Here is a 25,427-nt window from a genome sequence, read left to right on the forward strand (position 1 = left end):
AAGCCCGAAATGCATTGGGTTGGAATAAAGAACTGCTGCTTTGAACTACCTGTTGTATTGGATCGTATTTACAAGAAGGCCTGGATGGGCACATGTTAATATGTGAAGTTTTCCAAATACAATTTGTCTAGTATGTAGATCAGTTAAAAAAGAGGAAGAAAGTATGGTAATACTATGGTTAAAACACGATGAACACGAACAAGGTTAAAACGGAGGATCAATGGCTGGATCTGGTATCCAGAAATGTGCAGTGCGTCTGGGGGTGGAGCGTTGACTTGGCGCTGCCCACATGGTTGTACTTTTGGATGGTGCACTTAGGGCATGGCACTACCCAGTTTCGCACGCAAATCGCCAAGGATGTTTCAAGACTCATGGACTAAATAATGATTTCAATGAATAAACGCGGAGTGCATACCACCACTTTCAATTTTTAATAAGAAAAGGGGCTAGAACACACCCTTGCCTGACCCCCTTTCTAATGGGAAATTAATCAGTACGTTCTCCTCCTATTCCAAAACGTACTCTCGCCTTAGCACCACTATATAGGCACCTGAGGAAAAGACCGATTTGTACATCTACTCCCAGATGCTCAAGTATTGCCCACAGATCCTCATGACTAACAGAATCGAAAGCAGTGGTTAGGTCAACAAAGGCTAGAAAAAGTCTGCCTTTTGTTACTTGTGTGTATTTCCCAAGCAGAATAGATAGGTTTAAACTCTACTCCACTGTTCCTAGTCCGCCCGAAAACCATATTGTATGTCGGAAAGAATATTATTTCCCTCAACCCAGTCTTTTAAGCGTTCTAGCAATATGCGCCCGGCATCTAATAAAGAAATGGGCCTATAACACTTTGGGTCCTGGCGATCCCCCTTTTAAAATATGGGATAATGGTTACTTCCACCCATGTTTCAGGGAAGGGGGCAAAGCAACTAGCTGTTAAGACTAAGAGTAAAAATTGGGCCCCATAGGTCAACATTAGATTTAAAAAGATCTATGGGGACACCATCCGGGCCCCCGGCGCCTTTCCCCAAGGGCTCGCGAAAAGAGCTCGGTTCACCTCCTCCAGTGTAAACCCAGGGTCAGCATACATGGATTCAGGGTTACTATAGTTTCACCATAAGCACCCTTAGGGTTACTGGCAGGGGTTTCGTCTGTATTGTACACCTTCGAGAAGTAGTCAATCCATTCATTTTCAGCAGTGGCAATCTCTAGTGAAGGGCCCTCCTCCGCATTCAGAAAGGGTGCTTTTATCACCTTCCAGAACGCCGAGCTATCATTCCTCAAGGACGCTTCGTGGAACAGTTCCCAAGTCTCATTTCTAACTATAGCTTTACGTTCTCTGAGGGCGGTTCTATATTCCCTTCTTGCCATCCTTATGTTATCCTCGGTTTTAGGAGACTTATGTAGTTCCCTTTTTAATTTGGAATAGGCCTGGGAGCACTTTTTATCAAACCAACCCCGACAATTTTTTTCTTCTTCAGTGGGACTGATAGTAAATCTCTAACTGCCTCAGAAATTGACTCAAAGGGGGAAAGAATACCCGCTGTGGAAATAGTCTCATCCAGGCAGGTGTTAATGGCTGGTCTACACTTGTTAATCACTTTACTAGTGATGGCTACAGGGTCCACGTCTGACCATCGCAAATTATAACCATTTGACTTATTAAGCGAAATTTCTGAGTGGACATGGTCTGTTTGGTCATGCCTAATAGGCTTACTGATTGGTGTTAAAACTGTGAGGATCAACGAAAATGATCGCTCAAAGAGTTGTCATCCACATAGAACAAGTTCAGTCTATGTGCATGGCTATTTGATATTAAAATATAATCTTAGTCGAGTGAGACCCCCTCCCATTAAAAGTAGTAGGCATAGGTATGGATTTGTTAATAAGATCATTTGCAAAACTCAAATTCATACTGTAGATCAAATTATTATACAAATCACCTAATGGGGAATGACAAAAATGGGTATTGCACATACCGTCGTCTTGCGCAACACCGCAAGTTTTTTCTCCTTCACTTACACACAAGACACAGTTAAAATCCCCTACCAAGACCATCATCATGTCTTTATAATTTTTTCCATGTAGGGACTGCAAATTATTATGTAGTTGTGTTAACACATCTTTCACCAAGGAGGCGGTATATTATTATAAAGGTTAACAAGCAATATACAGTGAGTACCATCAATGTGGAGTAAAATTACTTGATAATAGTGTTCCTCAGCATAAAGTACTATCTTTTTTTTCTCCAGTATATTGAGATATGTTACAAGACCCCCTTTCGCTCTGCCCATAAGCCCTGCGACTAGTGGGGTATGAAGTGTCTTAAAGCCGTTAATATGGATTGGCTCCTTTGCCCAGGTTTCTTTTAGGCATATAATAGTGTAAGTACTTACAAATTCCCCAAACAACGGGTTCGATTGTTTGGATAACAAGCCTGCGATGTTCCATGACACTATTTTCCAGCATACTTTCTCTACCTCGATCTGATGAGCTGGGATGATTAGTTGGATCGCTACACCGCTTTCTCCGCTAATTGGAGGCGAATCTGGGCTATTGATGGGTCTAGGTTGACAGATGGTCATATTGGATAAGTTCTTAGGGGCCATATCCTGTGCCTCAGTAGTAGAAGGCGAATAATCTACCTTAGTTACAGGATTATTGTCATAGTACATATTAACACCACAACAATTCTTTCCCCTAGTGAGACTAAATGAGTGCGCAAGTCAATCTTGTTCGTCTAACGTACCCAGAACTCCATAGCGGTTATTAACTGGGATGGAGTAGCTACACCAATCTTTAGCTAGGTATTGTTCCCCTGCGGGCCTATTCCTCCGGAATCTTCCAGAGATGCCGGATGGTTGATAACAGAACCCCAAGGGCAATAAACTGATATTGTGAGTGGAATTAAGCTGATTCCCTGCTATGTTGAGAATAGACTGTACTAATCTAGGCGATCTAAAGGATAAAACCACACAGTCTCCTTCCATCATCTTTGGTGATTTGCCAACCCAAAATATACGCCTCACCATTTTAAATTCTGTAAAAAGAATGTCAGTCAACCCAGTCCTATTAGATAATAGATGTAATGAGCTATTCCGTAAGGTAGACCAATGTTCCACGCCGTTTTGAATATTGGGGGGAACATTGGCTAACACAATTGTGTATGGAGTGGCTTCTGGGGGAAGGTCTAAAATCGTAATTGGGCTAGTTTGAATACCATGATTATAATCAGGAGTATTTTTAGATACAGATGCTCCTGCCCCCAGTCTCGGTAGATCCTCCATTATTTAATAGAGGAGCCCTAGTGGAGGATATAAGACCCAATCCACTCCCAGAGTTTAATCCGCCAGGATGCAACTGATTAGATAAGAGAGGTTAGGGGGCAGAGGTCTACGTGTAGCAGGTTGATTCTGAGCCTGAGCTCTACTTGAGTCAGTATTTAAAATAGTGATTGAGCTTGGCTGGTGATTCCTATATGTCCCAGCCGCTTGATTTTCCACAGAAAGATTATCTCCCAGAGGTCCCTTATTAGTCCTAGCCTCCCCACCTTTAGCTATCTTATTGATATCAGAGATTATATCCATAACGGGCCCTTCCAATTTCATAAGTATATCATCAATTTTATGCCAATTTCTGAGCCAAAGGGTGCAACATGCCTGATATCATCGTCTCCATTCTCTTCTGAGCCAAAGGGTTCAACATGCCTGATATCATCGTCTCCATTCTCTTCCAAAAAGCATCGTCCATAGTCGGCGACGATACGCTGTTAGATACCCTTGGTTGTTGTTGGCTGATGGGGCCCTGGTTGACACCTCTTCCATAATTTTTAGCCTTTCGCCTAGTTATCCTTGGGCTATCTGCCTTATGAGATGCTCTTTGTGCGCCCCTACCCTTCCTCTTCTTGATAGGTGGTTCCTGGCTAGAGTTATAAGTAATATCAATTTCCTGCCCTATAGCCGTAGGAGAAGGGCTGCTACCTGCGTTTTGATGTTCTGAGGGTGAAGTGTGTTCTGTAACAATACCTAACTCTGAGGTTTCTTGAGACACAATTAAGTTATCAAGGTGAATGGGATTGATAAGGGGGACATTTTGCGCTTGCTTAGTTAAGGAGGGCTGTGGTTCTAACGAAAGCCTGCGTTCTGTCGGCTCGATCTCGTGGATCAGAACTGATTCAGCTCTTAGAAGGAGCACGTCTAATGTCCCCACCACCCCCTGCCCTGTAGTGCGTTTACGTTTACTCATTATCAGGTTACGACGCAATCAAGGAGAACAAAATAAGGTGAGGGCTACAGATCTAAAAGCCTTATAAAAGATTAAATACCTCAAGTCCCAGTTCTTAGGGGTCTGGGCCCAGCCCAGCCTCTACCAGTCTCGGACGGGCTCAGACGGGCCCACCCTTGGTTCGGGCTTCGTCCGGGCACGGTCTGAGCACGCGTCCCATGATGCGGGAGTATGCAGGTAGATTTAAAGCGCCCCTGGCTCTATCGGGTGACGTTGCGGCCGTACGCGACCAATAGGGAGCTTTGGATGCCGTAATCCGCCCAGCAGCAGTCAAACAGGGACCCGTGGTGCGGGAGTATGCAGGCAGATTTAAAGTGCCCCTGGCGCTATCGGGTGACGTTGCGGCCTTACACGGCCAATAGGGAGCCTTGGATGCCGTAGTCCGCCCAGCAGCAGTCAGCAGTCAAACAGGTCCAATCCGTGCATTGCCCTTGCCAGTGCTCTGGACTAACATGATGTACAGGAAGACCTACGCTAGGCTACTGATAATGTGTTTTCCCATTACGCGCCCAATAGGTTGACCTGGGATTTGTCTGTTAGTTTCAGAGCCAGGCAGTGTTTTCAGTTTAGAAAGTTGTCTAAAGTAGCCCAGTGGGCACAAAAGATAGACTGGAATTCAACCCTTTTGTAATGGGCAGTGCCTGAGATTCACTCAAGCATTCCACCTATCACTGAGCGCCGAGCACTGAAGGACTAATTTAAAAGTAACAAGGTCTAATGAGATCTACATGTGTGATGAAAGCATACCCCCAGAAACTTTCATGCTTTATTTCTTAGAAGTTACCTGGAGTGCGTTTTGATGTTTTTGTAAATGTTTGCCATTACACACCCTCCCTACACAGGATAGTTGGAAGACACTAGCAGGGCTTACAGCCTTGCACAATCGTTTTATTGTTCATCTTCGCATCTGTGTTTGAGGCTGTGGGCCTGTATGACGCACACTGCAAACATCTTCATCTGGTGTTGAGATTAGTAACCATAAACGAATTATGAAGAGGGATTAGAAACGTTTACATGAAGAAAACCATTACCGTGATTATCTTTAGGGTATTAATGCCTCTGTACCTCTTATCTTATAAGGTTCAGTTCGATTCATCTTTTATTGCATTGTAGGTATAACAAAATATAACAGATTTACTAAATCGATTCATAAATACACAATACAAAGTCGAACTGAGCTATATAAGATAAGGTGTACAGGTGAGCACGGTCATCGCTTTCTTCATGCATTCCCACAAACCGAAGTTTCAGAAGCTAAAAAAAATCAGGCAGCGCTGATAGTCACAAGAGCATAGGGCTGCTGTGGATTTATTTATTGTTTGAGTGGGCACAATTTAAAACCGCCTAAACCGCAGAGCAAGAACTACAAATCTGCATCAACTTCAGCACCTCCGTGAAGATCTCCCTCTGTTACGGCCAAATCTAACAAGCATTGGCAAAGCCAACAGGCCTTGCCCTTGTGACCTAGTAGCTCTGCCAGTGCCTTTCATTGTATATACAGTAGGAGAAAAAAAGGCCAAAGATGGGACCGCTGCCATCCACGTCATTTTGCATGCATGCTGGTGCATGATGTATGTGTGCACATACAACTTAAAAATGAACCAAGCTTTCATGATGCTAGCTAAAGCCAGGTAGACCGTAAATCGTACTGCTTCAGTAACAGAATTGATACTGCTTTCCATGTGTGCCTTTCAGAGAAACCGATGTCTGATATCAGCCATATCAATCCAAAAGAAGGGGGGGGGAGTCAGGAGCCATTAATGGTCCAGTGTCCATGCTCGGTATATAATGCATTTAAACAAAAGGAGGACACTGTTCCTGAGGCAGGGTGCAAAACGTCACCCAAGCGCCTTACAGAAAGGAAAAAAGAAAGAAACCGACTCCTAGGAAAAAAGGAGGGGAGCCCACCAGTGAAAGGGAAAGACCAATCTTATCATCTGTTGCCCTCACACACCCTGAAGGGTGTCATGCTTCATCATTGGGCGTTTGCTCCTCATAGGGCAGGCGCTGCAATTCCCTATGGGTCCCCCAAAGGGTCACTTTATCGGAGATCTTTTTATATCGCCGGATGGTGCATGCGGGTGTGTGGGGGCAGGGGAAGCGTGGGTCCTATGTGGGAGTATTACAGGGATTGGAAACGTGCGTGCATAATAGGTTAAAAATGCCAGGTCAACTCTCAAAAAAGAGGTATCCGATTTAGTAAATTCCTTGGCAAAATCAGAACCAGAATCATGATGCTAGCCAAAGCCAGGTGGACCTTAAATCGTACTGCTTCAGTAACAGAACTGATGCTGCTTTCCATGTTTGCCTTTCAGAGAAATCAATGTCTGATATCAGCCATTCCCATGCAACATATATTACATGAGCAATTGTTTCATTCTTTAGATTGCACAGTCTACACACTTTATTATTATGTCTACTGCACACCGTATGAAGTTATGGACAGTATATCGTGTTGCCTTAATTGATACCTCGTGTAATTTATAATGTATCTATGTACCATACTGAGGTATTAATTCCCTGCAGCAATGTAGATGGCTAAATTCTAAGATGTGAGCTTCTAATCTGTTCTTGACTGCGATGTTTTTAGGTAGCATTAAGTGCATTCAACCAATTGATATTCTCCAAATAATGAGTCTAAGTTCTCATTACAAGTTGCACGATACTGTTAGGGTGCAAGCTCTGCAAATCAATTTACCTTTATTGTGTGGTAACACCCCACCTTCACCATTCAATTATGCGTTAACCAACCTAGACTGAGTAATCATCATGCAGCCCCGGTTTTAGTGGGTGGAATTTTGCACAGTTTTTTTCAGTTTTGGTGTATTAGCTCTCCCATTTACTGTCTGCTAAATGCGAGGTGGGGGGCAGGTGCTGGGTGGGGGTCCAAATGGGGGGGGGGAGGTAGGGAGTTGAGATGGGAGGGGGCAAAGTGCCCTAGCAAAGGAGAATGTTACATGCACCCCCTCTTGCTTAAAATCAGCATTGGCAAAGCCAATTGGTCTCAGAAATCCGAGATGTATTGGCGTGGTCAATGGTATTGTCTTTTACCAACTACATTCTGATTCTTCCTATATTGCTACTTGCACTTTAAATATAGAACTACAGGGCCGTAGCTGCAATAAAGAGGAACAGGTGATCTTAGTCAGTGCACCAGTTTACCTGTTAAGCTCCCTGCATTAACTGTCACTCATGAGGCATGCGAATATCACCCAAGTGCACAAAGATAACACAGAAATCATGTCACATGTATGCAGGCTAACAAATTGCTGGCTATCCACCTGGGTGATGGCAGACCTAATTCTTTTCACTATGAGAGCCCTTTCTTTACGCCAGTTAGGATGCGCAGTGGGACATTGAGCATATGCTGATGGGAGATGGAGTCTTTCCCGATTTTTAAATCCTTTGGTGTTCCCAGCAAATAAGACAACATAGACTACATTTCCCACAATCCATTGCTTGATTGAAAACCTTTCTGATTTCCGGGAACACACCCAATCATAAGTGAAGAAGTCAACGGTGACCTAGCTGTAATTTATAAAGAAGTAATCTACTATGTTATTATTTCAGCGAAATGACAACTCTGAGGAAATAATTTTTATTCTTTGAATTGTCCAATGTGGACATTTCAAACTATGATGTGCATGGGTGAATCTGACTTTGTGTTCCCGGTGGCCTGTGCAAAACAAGCATCAAAGCAGGAGGGGTTTGCGGGATGGAATAGTGGACTTACGGAAAACAGCATTTGACATTTGATCTCTGAATGCACAGCAAATGTGATGAGATAAGAACAAGATTGACAGACCTGTTTACAGAAATGGAGCAGAGCTCGAAGGGAGTGTAAATAGGACTGACTGTGTGAAGTGCTTTTCAACAAAGACTAAGGTAGTTCCTAAAACAGATGTTAAAATGGTGACCAGTGGATTGATATAGTACTTGGTCCCTGTTCTTCGGGAGGGCTAAGCTCAGGAAGAGGCATGACAAATGCATGCCATGGACAAATGGGAAGAAAGATTAGGAGAGCGAAGATGGAGCCAGCAAAGGGGAAGTGTATGGGCAGCCTGAAGCCCAAAAAGTATATACAAAATGTCTCGAAGTGACAGCGCAAGCACTGTCTAGCCGACATCTAAAAATGACAAGCCAGAGAGAGGACAGAGAGTGGCTGCTGTTGCTGCCAGAGCCTCAAACAATTTTACTACCTGAAATTACTGGGTAGTTAAATTGGCTCTGGTGTACCCCAGCCAGGAAAAGTAGGAGTGGGAGCACCAGACCAGTTGTGAATAGGCAGCACAGTATCTTACCAGTAATAAGAGTTCAAGTGCATTTGAAGTTTATTACTTGAATTAAACTCCCAAGTCTGCCAATGGCTGGTCTTTACGAATTATACGTTCTATGTCTTCACTTGGTTCCAAGAAATGGGCTGTTGCTCTTCTCATGTGTTCCTTGCTGCCACATGATAAGTTAACACTGAAATAGGAGAACAACTGACCCCCGACTGCTCACCTTATGTTATTTCACTTTTAGACCAGGCCATGGCAGAACAACATGATCTCGTTTAGAACAGCATGGATTTTCGATGAATTGCAATCGATGTGGAATGAACTGGACAGAATACCTGTCATATCACTGATGACTGCAAGCCTTCACTGTAGTGCAGGGGCACTCTGTGTTGTCTCCTTTGCTGATGTAGGGCTGGTGGTTGTGTTCCCTGGATTATCTGCCAGTCACCGAAGATGAGTGCCTGATGTGCCTCGTCATACTGAAAAAGAAACGTAATACAATTTGAAAGTGCATATAGTATGCTGTATCCCACACAAGTGACAAGAAACTGTAGCTAAATTGAATGGATTGGCATGGAATGTCACGGATCAACAGTGAAATGGTCCCGGTTCAGGTAAAGGCACCTAGTTTGTGTTGCACATGGTAAATCGTCACCATTGATATATTTTAACATGTTTTTATTTACATATTGTGCATTTTATGATGACACACCCTAAAACCGGACAATGGTTTAAAAAGAATGGAGTTTGCCGATGAATTGGAATTTCCATTCAGAGCACATTGCACTTTGTCTTTTGTTTTTTAAACAGTATAGACCTGTTCTAATTTCCTTACAGTCCGTGTCAACACTATCTGTTTGTAATGCCATAATATCATTTGTAAATGGCACTATCAGAATTGCGATTCTCCTATTAACATGACCAGAGAATCTGGATTTCATTAAAGACACGGAGGCTAACATTATGCATTAATATTTTAATGCAGTCACAAGCAGCCACAATTACATCATAAGTAAAACAGTTCTAGAAGGCAGTGACAACAACTAATAAAAGGCATGAGCAACAACAGAGCTGCCTCAAAAAGTTCATACAGTTGAGATGCAACTTGGTTTTGAGAGCGAAGAAAATACAGAATTCCGAGGAAGGAAATGAAGAGAGGAGGATTAGAGGAAATGAGGACAATCTATTAGGTTGAGTTATCTGAAAAGAAGAAAGAAAGGTTAAAAAGGTTCAAACCTTAAGCAATAAAGGCAGAAAAAATGCATACAGTAAGGAACAAGTGCAAATAATCAACAACATATAAATGCAAACCATCAACAACATATAAATAGATACTCCGTCCAAGGGAGGGACGGGTGGGATAATGTTAGCCTCCGTGTCTTTAATGAAATCCAGATTCTCTGGTCATGTTAATAGGAGAATCGCAATTTCATTACAAGACAGGAGCCTACATTATGCATGTTGGTAGCCTTAAAGGACAACATCGGGCTTATGTTCAATAGGTTTACAAAAATGACGAGCAAAGGTGGAAGCATTGGACCAATCGGCCGCTTTAAGGATATCATCTAACTTATCACCTTACCAACTTATCAACTTATTAACTTATCAAGTTATCACCAGACCAGAAGGATTTACTAGCCATAGCACCTCTGAGAGAGTGGGCTTGGAATTTAGAAAGGTCAATACCAGCGAGGTTCATAGCTAGTTTGACCCATCTAGCAATGGAACAGGAAGAGACTGGTTTAACAAATGAAATAAGAAGTTGATTAGCATCGTGAGGACGAAGGTCTCTCATTCTGGAATCATATTCTTTCATACAATCAACAACAACAACGTTTTTTACAAAAACCAAAACGAGAGTAAAAGATTGAATTTGACATCGTTTTAGTTCTCCTAAGGATTTCAAACTTAACACCATACATGTCATAACATCATTTAGAAATATCAAGAGATTTAACATCAGATACCCTACGACTAGAGATCAAACCCTACGACTAGAGATCAAACATAAGAGAGTAGCAAGTTTAATGGAAAGACATTTACTATTAAGAAAGGGATTATCAGGCCATGAAGAAAAAAGGTCTAAAATCCCACAAGGATTGGTATTTGGGTCTAGGAGGTCTTCTTAGTCAAATACTTTTCAGAACTCTACAATAAGATAACATTCTTACCTACCATCTTACCATTGACGAGAGAATGCCCAGCAGAGATCGCTGATCTGTAACAATTAATGGATGTATAGGAGAGGCCATTGTCGAATATTTTGACAAGGAAGTTAACTATGCTGACGATAGGAGCCTCCACGGGATCCAAGTTCCTCTCCTTGCACCAACAAAACCATTATCTCTAAATGTTATTGTATCTGTAATGTGTCCCTGGTGCCCAGGACTCTCCGAGGAGAGTGAGAGCTGATGACGAAAGTCCAGACAACTCGTTAGATTGCCTGACACTTTCCAAGCAAGAAGGTTCAAATTCCCTTAAAGGATTAGTTGGTGATCTTTTACGTTTGAAAACAGACCTTTTGTTGCAGGAATTAGGAAGGGGATGTCGCAAGACAGTTCCAAGGTTGTCAAGAACCATGCCTGAGAAGGCAAGAAGGGACCAAACAGCACTGGTCTTGTCTCACTTTCTGTAGAACCCTCTGGATCATGGCAAAGGGAGGAAAGGCGTAAGGCTGAAGGTGAGAATAGGACTGGAGAAAGGTGTTCAACGCAAGAGCGCCTGGGTCTGGCATCCAGCTGAAGTACTTCGGCTGTTGGAAAGTCAATCTGCTCGTAAATAAGTCTACATCGAAAGGGCCCCAAAAATGAAACAGGGTGTTGAAAACGTTCACATTGAGTTTCCAATCGCTGAAGTCTAAAAGGAATCTCGATTTCCAATCTGTGGAAAGATTGGACTTTCCCGGGAGATATTCTGCCTTCAGGGAAATTTTGTGTTCTAAACAAAACATCCAGAGTTTCTTGGCTAAATCGGAGAGGTCTGCTGGTCTGGTCCCGCCAAGGCGATTGATCTAGAAGACTGCAGAGATGTCCATTTTGAGGACAACAGATCTGCCCTGAAGAGAGTGTTTGAAGCTCATAAGGGTGTATAAACCGGCCGTAAGTTCCAAAAAGTTTATATGGTGGGATGATTCCACATGAGACCAAACACCACCCGTGTTCTGGTCGAGGAAGCGAGCGCCCCAACCATGAAGGCTGGCGTCTGACTCCAGGACAAAATCCGGAGTTGACCCGAAGATGGCTCTCCCATTCCATGAATCCAAATTGTCCAGCCTCCAGGAGAGTTCCGATCTGGCCTACTGGTCTAGGGTTACAAGGTCTCCGTACCAAAGACCAGACCTGAGGGCTTGGGCTTTTATTCTCTGGAGAGCACGGTAATTCAGTGGCCCCGGAAAGATGGCTTGAATAGAGGAAGACAGTAAGCCCAGAAGTCTGGCTAATTCCCGGAGAGTAAGAGGTTGTTGTTTTAGAACAAATCTGATCTCTTTGCGAATCTTGGCGATCTTCTTGTTGGGAAGAAGAAGAAGGCATTTTGAGATATCTACGATGAACCAGAGGAATTCTAGAGATTTTGAGGGGGTAAGAATAGATTTTCCCCGATTTATAATGAAGCCGAGACTCTCTATGAGATTCATGGTAGTCTTGAGATCCTCCAAAAGTTGAGAGTGGAGTTGGGACATAAGGATATCGTCTAGATAGATAATTAATCGAATGCCTCTTTCTCTCAGAAGAGGGACGATAGTTCTCATGATCTTGGTGAAGCACCAAGGGGCAGATGAGAGCCCGAATGGGAGGGCCTGAAATTGAAAGAGATGATTGTCCCAGATGAATTCAAGGAAGGGATGTTGTTCTTCGGCAATAGAGATGGTAAAATAAGTGTCCTTTAGATCTAGCTTGACCAGCCTGTCTCCTTGTAGAAGGAGATCTCTGAGGAGGTGAATACCCTCCATTTTGAAGTGTCTGTAGACCAGATACTTGTTTACTTCTCAAAGGTTTATAACCGGTCTCCAACCTTTTTCGGACTAGGGAGAGAGTGCTGACAAATCTCTTTAGAAACCATGGCACTTCTACAATAGCACCTTTTTGAAGCATGGAGGAGATTTCCTCCTTGACAATCTGTTGATGTTCTACTGAAAGAATCAAAGGTTTAGGCGTGTGTGTTTGGGAGGGAAGATCTACAAAGTCTATTTTGAAACCCTGAACAGTCTCCAGAACCCACGGATCCTGAGTTAAAGATTTCCAAACGTGGTAAAAGTATTTGAGTCTGCCCCCGACCTTGGGAGGGGAAGAAGAAAGAGGAAGACTTACTTGGAGGGTTGCTGTTGGGAGCTCCACGGGAGGAGTAACCTCTGTTTCGGGAGCCTCTGCCTCTTTGCGGGTAGAACTGGCAGTTAGAAGGATAGAATCCTCTGCCTGATGCTCCTCTGCCTCTGGAGGACGAGAAGGGCCGGTAGTTGCCACAGCCGGAAGAACGGCCCCTTCTTCAAGCCTGTCCAAAATGATTACTGTTGAAGACGCGCCTCATATTGCTCTGGGCCTTGTCTAGGGCAGTAAAGGTGGAAACGTATTTTCCTATAGATTTAATCATGTCCTCACCAAAAAGGAGGCCTTTGGGGTTTTGTGAGGGTTCTTTCTCAGCTAAATCACCCAGTTTGGGATTGATTTTATTAAGGATGGTCTTCCTCCCTTCGATGTTGAGGCTTGAGTTTGCGTTGCCAAGCAAAACAATGGCCCTTTGGCTCCAACCTCTGATGAGGTTGATGTCGAGAGGAGAGTTGGAGATATATGAATCTTCGGCTCAGTCAAAACTTTTGTGAGGGGGCGAGAACTTCGAGGAGATGATCTTGGCAGTTCTTGAGGGCTCTTTCAAGGCCCTTCCTAGGGTCCTTACCTAGTTTAAATAAAAACTTTATTAGATCAGGGTCCAGGTTTGGGGTCTGACAGACCTTGTCTTGAATGGAGGGCCTCGGACATTCTGATCTAAGTGTGTTACGTATTTCCCTCTCAAGAGAATTTCGGAACCATCTGGTGATAAATTTTGAAACATGATCTTGGGGAAACTATTTGGAACTATTGGGGTGGGAGATGTTGAGAGGGAAAAACATTTCTCCACCCAGGGGGCCACGGATAGCATCTGTAGCAGAGGGGGGGGGGGGGAGAGTCAAGCTCGAATTGATTTTTAAAGTCGAGATCTTCATCGTCCAGGTCAAGGACAAACTCGTCATAGGGAATTATGGAAGACTTCTTCTTCATTGGAGTCGGTACCTGCATCATCGTGGGCACTATTATAATTTGTGTCGCTAGGGACACCCATTAAGTTTATGCCGCTACGGACACCCATCCTATTTGAGGTGCTGGGACCTCCCAAGTCAGTTGAGGTTCCACGACCTCTCATAGTGCCTTCGCAGTGTTTAGACTTCTTACTGCTCTTGGTGTGTAAGAGATGAGGAACACGAGGAGAGGTGTCCTCATGTTCAAGAAGAAAGGGTCTCTTAGATGACATAACCTCCTTTAGCATGTCCATCATGCAGGACCTCATTTCTTTTGCAGGAAGTTTTTAAAAAAGTCACTTATGTGATATGGGGAACTGGTGATGGCACCATCAGACTCCATGTCAGACATAACAGTCACTTAGTTGTGAGCAACAGGTAAGTAAGGGTTGAATTAGCAAAGATATATAACTGCAGAAGATCACTTATTTGTTAGCACACTACTTGTTTTTAAAAATATATATATATTTTTAGGTAGGAAATATAAGTTAAAAAGACAGAAATCTGAGTGTATATTATGACTTAAAAGTCAAGGCTAGTGAGGGTTAGAAAAAAGAAGGGAGAGCGGTCTTCCAATAAAGTTTATTTTGCCCCTTTTTTTGTGTGCGTAGGAGCAAGGATACTTAAAAAACGCGAGTTGTAACCGTATCGATGAAGTCTCCGGCAGCAGCAGGGGAGCGCGATGTAACTGATGCGCTCGAGCCAGCCGCTGCCGGAGAATTAGAGGAAAGGCCGTAGGCAAGCGGGGGACGCGAGGCCACCGCTGCCAAGGGCCCTTCCATGTTATGAATGGGAAAGACATGCTTGCGGAGACCGAGCAAGCGCGTTTTATAAGCCTTGAGCGTTTAAAGAAGACGCTGAAATAGTGTGAAATTGGCAGCAAAAAGGAAAGGTTATGGAGGAAAGGGCGAAAGAAAACGGGAAGGAGGCGCTCTGAAGGCGGATCGCCGAAGAGCGAGTGCGGGCCCACTCAGAAGAATTTCGGTGAGGGGGGGTGGCATCGGACTCGACGACCATAAATTGGAAGTCGAGGGAGGGGAAGGGAAGGGGTGTCGGCAAGCCGGGGATTCAGAAAGGACAAGGAGATAGTAAAGCGCCGTAAATGACAGTACAAATCAGTAGAAATGGCAATGAGTAACAATGGTAATCAATATAGAGATATCATATAAAAAGCATTTAGCATAATAATAGGGATAAAGGAGAATAAGTAGAGCAAGGAAAAGTAACTTATCTGCCTGCGAGCCGCATTTAACCTCATGGCTGCTTGAGATATCCCTCTGCTGTGCCGGGCCATAATGTTAATAGGTGTGGTTATGACGAGCTCAGCTCGTCATGAGCACCCTAGAGGTATACCTCATGACGAGCAGAGCTCGTCATGAGCATCGAAGGGGTTAAAAGAGGCAGCTCTGTTGTTGCTCATGCCTTTTATAAGTTGTTGTCAATGCATTCTAGAACTGTTTTACTTATGATGTAAGTGTGGCTGCTTGTGACTGCATTAAAAGATTAATGCATAATGTTAGCCTCTGTGTCTTTAATGAAATCCAGATTCTCTGGTCATGTTAATAGGAGAATCATAATTCTGACAGTGCCATTTACAAAAGATATTATGGCATTACAAACCGATAGTTTTGACACGGACTGCAAGGAAATGAGAACCTGACTGCATTAAAAGATTAATGCATAATGTAGCCTCCTGTCTTGTAATGTAATCGGGGAAAACTCTCCCTAATATGAATATAGAGATTTTACCAAACTAATTTGTTTTTATTTCTTAAGTATTGTTAAATGGTTTTTTATGACGTGCTTATATTTGGACGTGTTGCACATATCAAATATTGATTGATTGATGAGAAACTGTTTTTAAAAGCAAGCAAACTTGATTCACTCATTTCTATTAAATTAGAACTTACAGTTCTCTTTCTTATTGCCAGTTACATTGTTTTTAGGGGACTGATCCCACAAACATGTCTTCTAAAGGATCTGAGTTGTTGGCTGTACTTAAATTCTGATTTGTGAAAATGTTTAATTTTTATACGTGTTCCCTGGTGACTAGACACAACCTACTCAGATGTTGTTAAAGAAAGCAATTATCTCTATCTTGCACTTGTGTTCTATCAGTTTCCTAGAATTATTGCATTTCTTGTACTATTTTATTGTATTTTTGGTAAGGTATATTAAGCTTTGTCTGGAAGCGGTGTATTCCAATAGCTAAATAATGCAATTGGATTGCAGTATTCACTTAAAGGATACATTTCTTTGTACTCTTTCAGTCAGGGTTAGTTCCTGCGGCACCTGCTTCTGGGTGCAAATACAAATATTTGTCCTCACCTTTACTGCAATGACCTACGCATTCAATACTTGTAGCATATCACTGGCCTTAGAACAATGCCTAAGGTGGTTATATTTGTTGTCAGAAATGATGGTGTCCTTTAGACTATAGTCTCCCTATTGTCCGAACTCTAGTTTTCCTTTCTCTTGTTCCCAAAACCTAACAAGCCATTACTAATCCAAGACCAGACACTGCGATAGCTTCTATCATAACATTTTGCTCAACCCTATAGGTGCAGAACCTACCACTGTCACCTAAAACCTCTGCAGTAAGCCCGATCTCTGCCAAGGAAGGTCCCCTTCTCAGTGGCAATTTTCTCAATATCATCCCACCAAGCGGTGTCCATGAAGACATGAATAATGACCTTGCTTTTAACATGCCATCAATGGTCTTTCACAACATCCTCATTCAAGCCATCAATGTCACTCACTCGTCAACTACAACATTCTTTTCCTCCTTGCTTCTCATGCCACCATCTTCCTAACACACAAACCACGTCCTTCTCTCAGTTCCATATCACCCTCCTCCAGCCTTTAAGCCTATTAGAATTCTTTGTGTTATAAGTCTGCCAATTTCAGCTGTATATCATTTGTAAAAATTGTTTATCAAAACTTTAATCTCACCTTTAATACTGGCAAAGTTTCCAACTTACCAAGGTCTTCTCATGTCTTTACTGTTAATATCCCCTTTTGTGGGCTATTCTCTCACATCTTTTTTTGTCAGTCTTCAACTTTTTCAACTTTTAAAAAACTTCCATTCTGTTCCCGTAGCCCATCTTTCCTCAGTTCACTGGCTCCATTCCTTTGAATTTTCACTTGTGTTATATCATTTCTAACCTTCAAATATGTAGTCTATGCCCTCCTTACATTCCAGCCCTTTTCCAATAATCTGGTCCGTGGTGTATCTATGGTGGCGCGGGGTCCGCCCCAGGCGGCTCTGTTTTTGAGGGCAGTGGTGGTGAGCAAGTCAAGTCTGTCGACCATCCCCCTGCCCCGAGAACAAGTCATCCGTCGGCTGCCGCCCCCCCCCCCACTCTTTACCTGCATCAGAAGGCCCCAGGTGTCAAGAGGTCTAGCTACGCCACTGAATCTGGTCACTCTTACATTCAACTTCGTACACATCTGCTCCTCCACAATCCACTCTAGCTAGCATTGACGCTCAATTCCCTTTCATATGTAATTTCCCAGTTCATTAGCCCTGCTGCCTAACCAAATCCCTTTGTCTTCTATCTGTATGACTAGCTTTGGGGGTGGAGGGATCATTTGTGTTCCCGTCTTTATGCTTCTGCTTCAATGGTGTGTCCTTTGGCCCTTGTCTACAAAAGAAAAGATGAGGTGACATAAGAATAATGGACAGCTAAAAGAACAAACCAAGGTGTTCAGTAATTCAGTTGCAGTAATTTTTCACCCTGGAATTACCATTATCCAGGCAAAATTACCCTGGCATTTCAAGTAATCCCCTATCGAACGAAGAATACTATTGGAAATCAGTGTTTCAGCACCAATTTTCGAATGTAATTCCTGACATCTGGTTTATTTTCTGGGGACAAATTCCTCTATGTGTGCCTGCTTGGCGGTAATTTATAAAATCAGCAGCTGGTCCCTCCACCAAGGGGATGCTTTAATTTACTTTCCCCCTTGCAGGACACCAGGACATCCGCTCTAAGGCGTAATGGATGTGAGGGCATGACCATCTGTGATAGCTCCTTAATGTGTTCATCTTTTAATGGGGAATCTTGCTTCCTGCAACGGAAGAGTGGTATTAAGAATATGGTGAAATGGAGATTACACCTCAAGTGGAGTATACTCATAGATACCAAGCTGGGTTATAACATTGTTTTACAGAATTGTAAGAATATTTTTAGGCAACTGGGTTACCTGCAAGTTATGCCCTCAGAATGGTAAGCTTCTGGTGAGGTAACTGAGTACGGTGAGTGGGTAAGTATTGCTGTCTGCCAGATGATGACTGTCTTGATTTTACAGATGTTAGGTGGGCAGACTTACATCAGGACAATTGTGTCTGCAAGATATGGCTGTGGGCCCTATGGATATTTGGGTATTCCACTCAAGAAAGAGATGGTAAGTAGTGTAATTTTTCTCACTGGCATCTGCAGAAAGAGTTCTTGCCTATCTGCATGTGTTGCCTGCACCGCTAACCTTCGCTCATTTCAGAGATTTGTGTACAGCATGTTCCTTTATGCCATTTCCCATTAGTAAGGAGGGACCATGTTTCCATGTCTAATGGGGGCATTCATATATTCACATTTTTTTTTGTAGTACTGGTTGATAGGTAATAACATGTATAAAGCAAACCTGTAAGTACTAGAATGAAAAGAAGTCAGAACTCGATAAGCCACTAGTTTTATATGAGACAACTTCGGATGCGCCAGTGGTTCAGACAATACACCTTATCCTTCACAGTGTCTGCCTCATGTCACGTGATCCACAAACCACCATCTACTTGGATCAAGTTCTTCAAGCAGTCTTACATTTGCAGACTGTAACACTGAAAACCCTGGTACTAGAAGATTTCAAGCTGTGGGTGGAACGGATATGACGTGAAACGAACAACAGAAATGGAAAACTTGACAGCTCTTGGTTTCAATCAAAAAGAGAGCACCCAAGCTTCCACATAATGTCTGCATGAACAACATTGAAATAGAAAACATAAAGGTACAACCACCGATCTGGGTAACTTAACTTTATAACAACGTTCCTGCACCTAAGCTCCAGTAAAATCTTGAAAAACTGGCTTTGAAGACCACTGCAAGTAAACGTAGAGCAAACCTACCTCCTACACAACCAACAATTGCATTTTAAGACCATGTGAGAAAATGCTGTTGTCCACAGATGTCTTAAACCTTACCACAGCACTGCTTTCTTATTCTGGACGGACTGTTGTTTAAAAAGGAGAGTGAAGGAAAGATAGAGATAATAAAATTAGAGACTCTGTTTCACCCGTCAGAGGATTACAATTAATTGTAGTTTATTCGACTGATCCTGGGCCCAAGAGAATCCTATCAGAGTAGCAGGCAATGGCTCCTCGCCCTCTGGCAGTGTCTGCAGTAATACTGTGGCCTCTCGCTCATTGATGCATTTACTTATGGGACCCACTAGCTGAAGATGGTTGCGCTAGAGTTGAAGTTGATTGTACACTCCCTTTCATTTCCACAGGTTCTCTGACTAACAGGGCAGCGGTTTTAGGGTTCAGGCAGGGAGTGTTCTTCAGGATGATGATTGCCATGCCTTGGTGTTCACCAAGATTAAGATGGTGTGAGTTAGGCTATCAGGGTAGAGGGCTTCATCCTATGTTGCTTAGGTAGCTGTTGTCATGGATCTCTTTTGTCCTTGGCACAATCAAGGCCAAGCCGACCGTGGCTTTGTTTGCGTTTGGTCAGGTTTGAAATGCGTGGAGGGACATAGGCCACAGACCTTCTCCTGATTGGCTACGTGATTTCAGGACCTTGGGCTCCTGGGGATAAATGTTATGTTCAGTTGAGTGAGAGTAAGTGTAGTGCATTGTAATGTCTGGGAGAGGACGGACACACACCCCTGCTTCTTTGACTGTTTTTTTTGGTAGAAAATATTTTATTGAGCTTCAAAAAGTACATTCCAAAAACCAAACATCCCACAAAAGTGGTCCCTTTCTCCCAATCCCAGCACCCCCAATTAGGCAACATGTGGCAACCCAGTAAGCACTATCCATCCAAAGGTTCACAATGGTTGCTATTCAGAATTCGTTGATACTACTGCACAGATCAGTGTCTAGACGCCCCCTCAAAGGCTGTCACCGTCCTAAGGTAAAAAGCACTACTTGTAGACTTCCCAGTTTATCTTCCAACCTTGTCCCCCTCAGTGTCTCCGCCCCTGTCTTTGACCCGGGTCCGCCATGCTCACCAGATCTTTTGACACCTTTTTAGGACAGACCAAGGCCTTATAAATGTGTTCCTCCGCTCTTAAACACTAATCCATGTTGTGGTCCCAATCATCTACTTCCTGTACCCCTGCACTGCTCCATTTTTAAATCCCATCCCATCTAGCAGCCATTAAGGCCACATCACAGAAAAGTTGCATGCATTTCTCTAACGATTGTTCACCCCAAATGCCTAAAATGATGTGTTTCGGTGTGAGGTCTGGTGTGATGTCAAAAAGGCTGGATACCCCATTAGCCACGCCTTCCCTGAAGGATCTCCGGTTAGGACACCACCATATTGTGTGAATTAATGAGCCCCATAGTAGGCAGCCCCTCGGGCACCTATCAGAAGAGCATCTGTTCATGGCAAAGAGTTGTCTTTGTAAAGTATGCCCTGTGCAGGATTTCGAATTCGACCTGTGTAAAGTTTGCTCGGATTTCCACCTCCCCGGAGTAACAACATGCCTCTCCCAACTCCTCATTCTCAAGCCTACCTAGGTCTTCCAACGATCTCTGGGGTGACTGGAGTGCCAGGGTGCTGTCTCCCTGCAGGGTATTGTACGCTATTGAAACTACCCTAAACTCCAGAGGACTCTCCTCCGGGTGCTCCTCAACCTGGCCCAAACATCCACTGCCAAGGTGTCGGACCTGGATGTAACGCAAGTATTAACTACCGCCAATTTATATACGCCCAGAGCATCTCCAAGGGGATTGGGCCTCTCGTATCCCTGACATCCCCTAACTTGGAGATCCCTAAAAGATCCCATCTCCTCCCTCCCTCTACTCGTATTGGTGTCACCACGTAAGACTCCCACAGGGGAGTTTTCAGCGGGAGGACGTCCTATCATCTGATATGGACCGCGCCCTTTTTTCAAGCCTTGACCGCCATGCTCGTGGGGGAGGGTCGCCGTGTCAGATGGACCTTGAGTTACATACTTAACGGTGAGTGGTCCAAAATCCCCCTCAGCAGTTATCGCACGCTACTGCATCTGCCCAATTGTCCTGTTGGAACCAGGAAATAATCTATTTGGGAAAATGACTGCAGTGTATTGGCTGCGCAAGAGAATTGCCTTTTTCCGGGATGCCCAGCCCTCCATGGGTCTTGCAACCGCATCACCCCCAAAAAGTCTGCAATCTAGCATCCTCCCTTAGGCTCTTTCCACCATTAATCTTTCTTTTCAAAGCACCTTCCAACACAAGGCTCAGAGCCCCTCCCACCATCAGGAGTTGAAGCAATCCACCTCGACATCTTATCTAGGCTCTGTGCCTGGAGGCCTGGTGGGAAGTACCAGGACGCTACATACAGCTTCCCTCCCTGCCACATGCCCACCGTGGGCACCCAGCAACCCTGTGGAACAACCCACGTCTTCATCACCTGGTAAGAGAGGCGATTTACGTGCTAGTCTACAGGTGCCCCGGGAACCAGCTGTGAATCCCACATGGGCTAGTACCGTTGAAGTATTCAATAAATCGTAATTAACAGGAACCAGACGAGTAAGAGGTTTCTTGTAAGCTTTATTCTCCAGAATATTCAGCCTCATCCAACAAGTCTCCCAGCATCGGAGGTCAGACAGCAACTGTCACATAAGGAACCAAGAATGTTAACATCACCATTCTAAGAGCAATATAATAGTAAAAAGGAATACAACAACCGTGTATCTACCTTTACCAAGGAAATCAGTGGTTACCCTTTAAGTGGGTCTCCTACAGCAAGATGATGTCTAGAGCATCCCTAGCTAAACATTTAATCACTATTATAAGAACATAAGTCTCCTAGCACACACAATGTCATATAAACACAGTTTTCTTGTATTCTTTTGTCTTTTGTTTTTATTTGATGTCTTCTGCCAGCCAGTGCGTATTTCATCAATGGGTGTATCAGTTGAGGTTCCACTTGCACAACCTTGGAAGTTAATACATTTTATGGTTGTAGCATGCCCCAGAGTGTGTATTCCGTCCTGCACTTGAAGTAACAATAATGGCTGCATGCCCCTAAGACTGGGGTAACGTCCTCTGGTCACTGCCTTAGTCCCTGCAATAGGGTTTTTGTTTATCTGTTGTTCTTCCTTGTATTTTGTTATTCATCAAATACCATGTTTTTAATTTTCCGCATAGTTTTTATTCTTTCATTTTCTTAGTCATTCCAATGCATTTGGGCTTATATCTAAGCCTATATCTAAGAAATATCTTTGTGTCGACATGTGTCTAAGAACGAGTCTTCACGCTAAAAAACGGGTCCTCGCAGTGGCAAAGTTCTTGTCACTGCGAGGATCCGTTTTTTAGCGTGAGGACTCGTTCCTAGACACATGTCATCAATTGGTGTGTCACCCTATGACTTCCTCAGGGCTGGAAAATCAAATTTAAATGTATCTTACAATTCATTCCATTGCACGATTCTTCAAATTATTCATACAATCCAACTCCCAAGGTTATATATAAACACATTTGTAGCAGTGGCCAGTATTTTAGAATATTTTAACACCAAAACACCATAAACACCTTGTCACACAATTTATACACCTATTAATTACATATGTGACATGCTTCATTACTATGAGCATCTTTCCATTTTTGTTGCCACTACACCCAGTGAAAATTATTAAAATGCAAGTATTGTAAGCTGAGTACCTGATTTTTATATGTTATGTGTGTCATGCTAATGGGTCAATTGTCCCCTATGTTAATCTAGTATTGTGGCCATCACCAATGTACCATAAATCCTGTAATCCGTGAGTGTCCTCTGTAAAATATGATATATATTTTATTTCTATTATCCGTAAATGTATTTCTAATAAAATTAATGTATTAAATAAACCACTATTAGTATAATGTAGAAAGGTAGACAAAGTATCTTTTTGGTATCGATCGTCATGATGACGTCTCCCGTGCCCAGATACGGACTCTGTAAGGTGTGTGTATGCTATCAACCTAACAAATGAGTACAGGGAACCAAATTAATCGGAATGCCCCCAAATGGTAAATAGCCATATACTGATGGTCCGACCACTAAAAGGACATGGCATAAGCCATTAGAGTCAAGGGCACATCTGTAGTTGGCCCCATATACAATATAACTGTATCTTAACAATGTACGGGTCGACTGAACCCCAACACGTCTGCGTGTTCCTTTCTTCGCTTGCTAGCCGGGCACCATCTTCAAGTTCTATTCATAATGCTCCGGATAGAGTAATAGCCTACCCAATGACAGTATCTAGGTAAATGTCAGCGCTATATTGAAAATTGTCAATACATGCATTAAGGGTGCCAAATAGCGAGTAGTAAAGTATATTCTAACAACATTATAATTGCTCTGTATGGGGAAGTATTTATAAACGTTTGACCCATATGCAATATAAATGTATCTTACTCGTGTACGGGTCAATTAGTCTCAACTATAGTATTAACGTATGCATATTTATATCTTTGAGTACTCGATGGGCGCCATCTTCAAATCTATTTATAATGCTCTAGATAAGGTGACTGTCCACCAAGCGTCAGGTTCTATACAAACCCCCACGCCATATTGGAACATGTTTGTAGATCAATTTTAACGTTCTGGGTAAGATGACAAACGAAAGATTCTAAACCAACCTCCATTCCATAATGGAACATGTTAATAAACATGCGTTTGCTAGTACTAAATAGAATGTACTAGGGTTCAATTTATGCATATTAAAATTGCTTTATGTGTGTATTTATATATATTTATATAAACGTTTCAACCACATACACAATGTCATGTATTTGTACATTCAATCGACAGTTGAAGTCTGAAAACCAATAACGTCCATTTCCATGATTTGTTGTACTTGAGGAGGGTCATATCTGTGGCAGGAAACAAGCTAAATGGATAGGACACATATACTGGGGTCGGTTTATCTATGGCTGGCTTATGTTTTGGACAGGCAGTGAGGCACTGTTGCAAGAATTTATAACATATCTGAATCAGAACGAGGTTAAAATAAAATTCATATCCCAATACAGTCAGTCAACAATTGAAAATCTGGATGTGGAATTATATGTGAAAGACAGTGAATTACACAGTAAACTCTATTGTAAGCCCACCTCATGCAATGCAACTCTACATGCCTCCAGCTCGCATTCACATTGTCAAATCAATTCTATACCTTTCGGAGAAATGATAAGAGCCAAAAGGAATTCCAGTGAGGAACAGGAGTTTAATGCTTGTATACAGGACATGGAGAGGAGATTTCTGGAGTGAGGATATGGCATCAATGTAGTTAGAGCTGCTAGGAGAAGAATGGCTGGTATTGATAGAAGATGTGCATTGGAAACACAAACAAATAAGGGAGATACTAGAACGTTTATACATCACATCACAGACTGTAATGTCCTTGCAAACAGATATCATACATGTTTAAACAGACACTGGCACCTATTGAGAGATGATAGGGCCCTGAGAGATTACATACCCTCAAGACCGAGTATCACCTTTCAGGGAGGGCGTACTATGAGGACCCTACTGAGTCCCAGTTCTCTTAAGAAACATGAACAAACAACTGGCTAACACGTCACACATTATGTTTTTACAAATGCGGCAACTGCGCAATGTGCAGGTGGGCCAAAGATAAAACTAAATTCTTTATGGATTTTAAAGGAAGAGACTACAGAATACGTTCAAACATTACTTGCCAGACCAAGTATGTTGTCTATGTCATCGAATGTAAGTGTGGTCACTTGTATGTGGGAAGCATAATACGGACTCTTAAAGAGAGAGTGGGTGAGCACTTCAGAGCGACAAAAACATCTGACATTAGAAACCCAGTGGCAAGACATGTAAATAAATGCCAGTCACAAGGTTACACTGGAACTTTCTGTTATATGGTATTGACCATGTGCCAAGGGATCCAAGAGGAGAGAATAGAGAACTATCCCTGAGAAGATACGAGGCAAAGTGGATCATAAAATTACAGACTGTGGAATAGGGTTCAAATGTTGATCATGAGCTACACTATTTCTTTGGAAATTGATTACAGCCCATGTGTGAATAGTATGTCGTGTTCTATTGAACAATACGGTCAGGTGATAATTTAATAAATTTATAAGGTGCTGTTTACTGAAATTTATACAGATAATGGGAATCCCACCATAAGACGAGATATGGACAAAGTATTACAATGTACACATTGATTGGTTATATAATGAGATGGTAACACATATATGATTGATATTAATTAGAATATTATATTGCTGATGATATGTTACTACGATATCCAAAACTGATTCTTTAACTGTGATTGTTTGCCACTACAAATCCAAATTAGTTATTTGGGTATGAACATACATATATATTACAAAATGGTGTGACTGCTGGTCATAGCTTAAAAAGGCT

Source organism: Lissotriton helveticus, chromosome 3_1, assembly GCF_964261635.1.
Source record: "Lissotriton helveticus chromosome 3_1, aLisHel1.1, whole genome shotgun sequence".
NCBI classification, from domain to species: domain Eukaryota; kingdom Metazoa; phylum Chordata; class Amphibia; order Caudata; family Salamandridae; genus Lissotriton; species Lissotriton helveticus.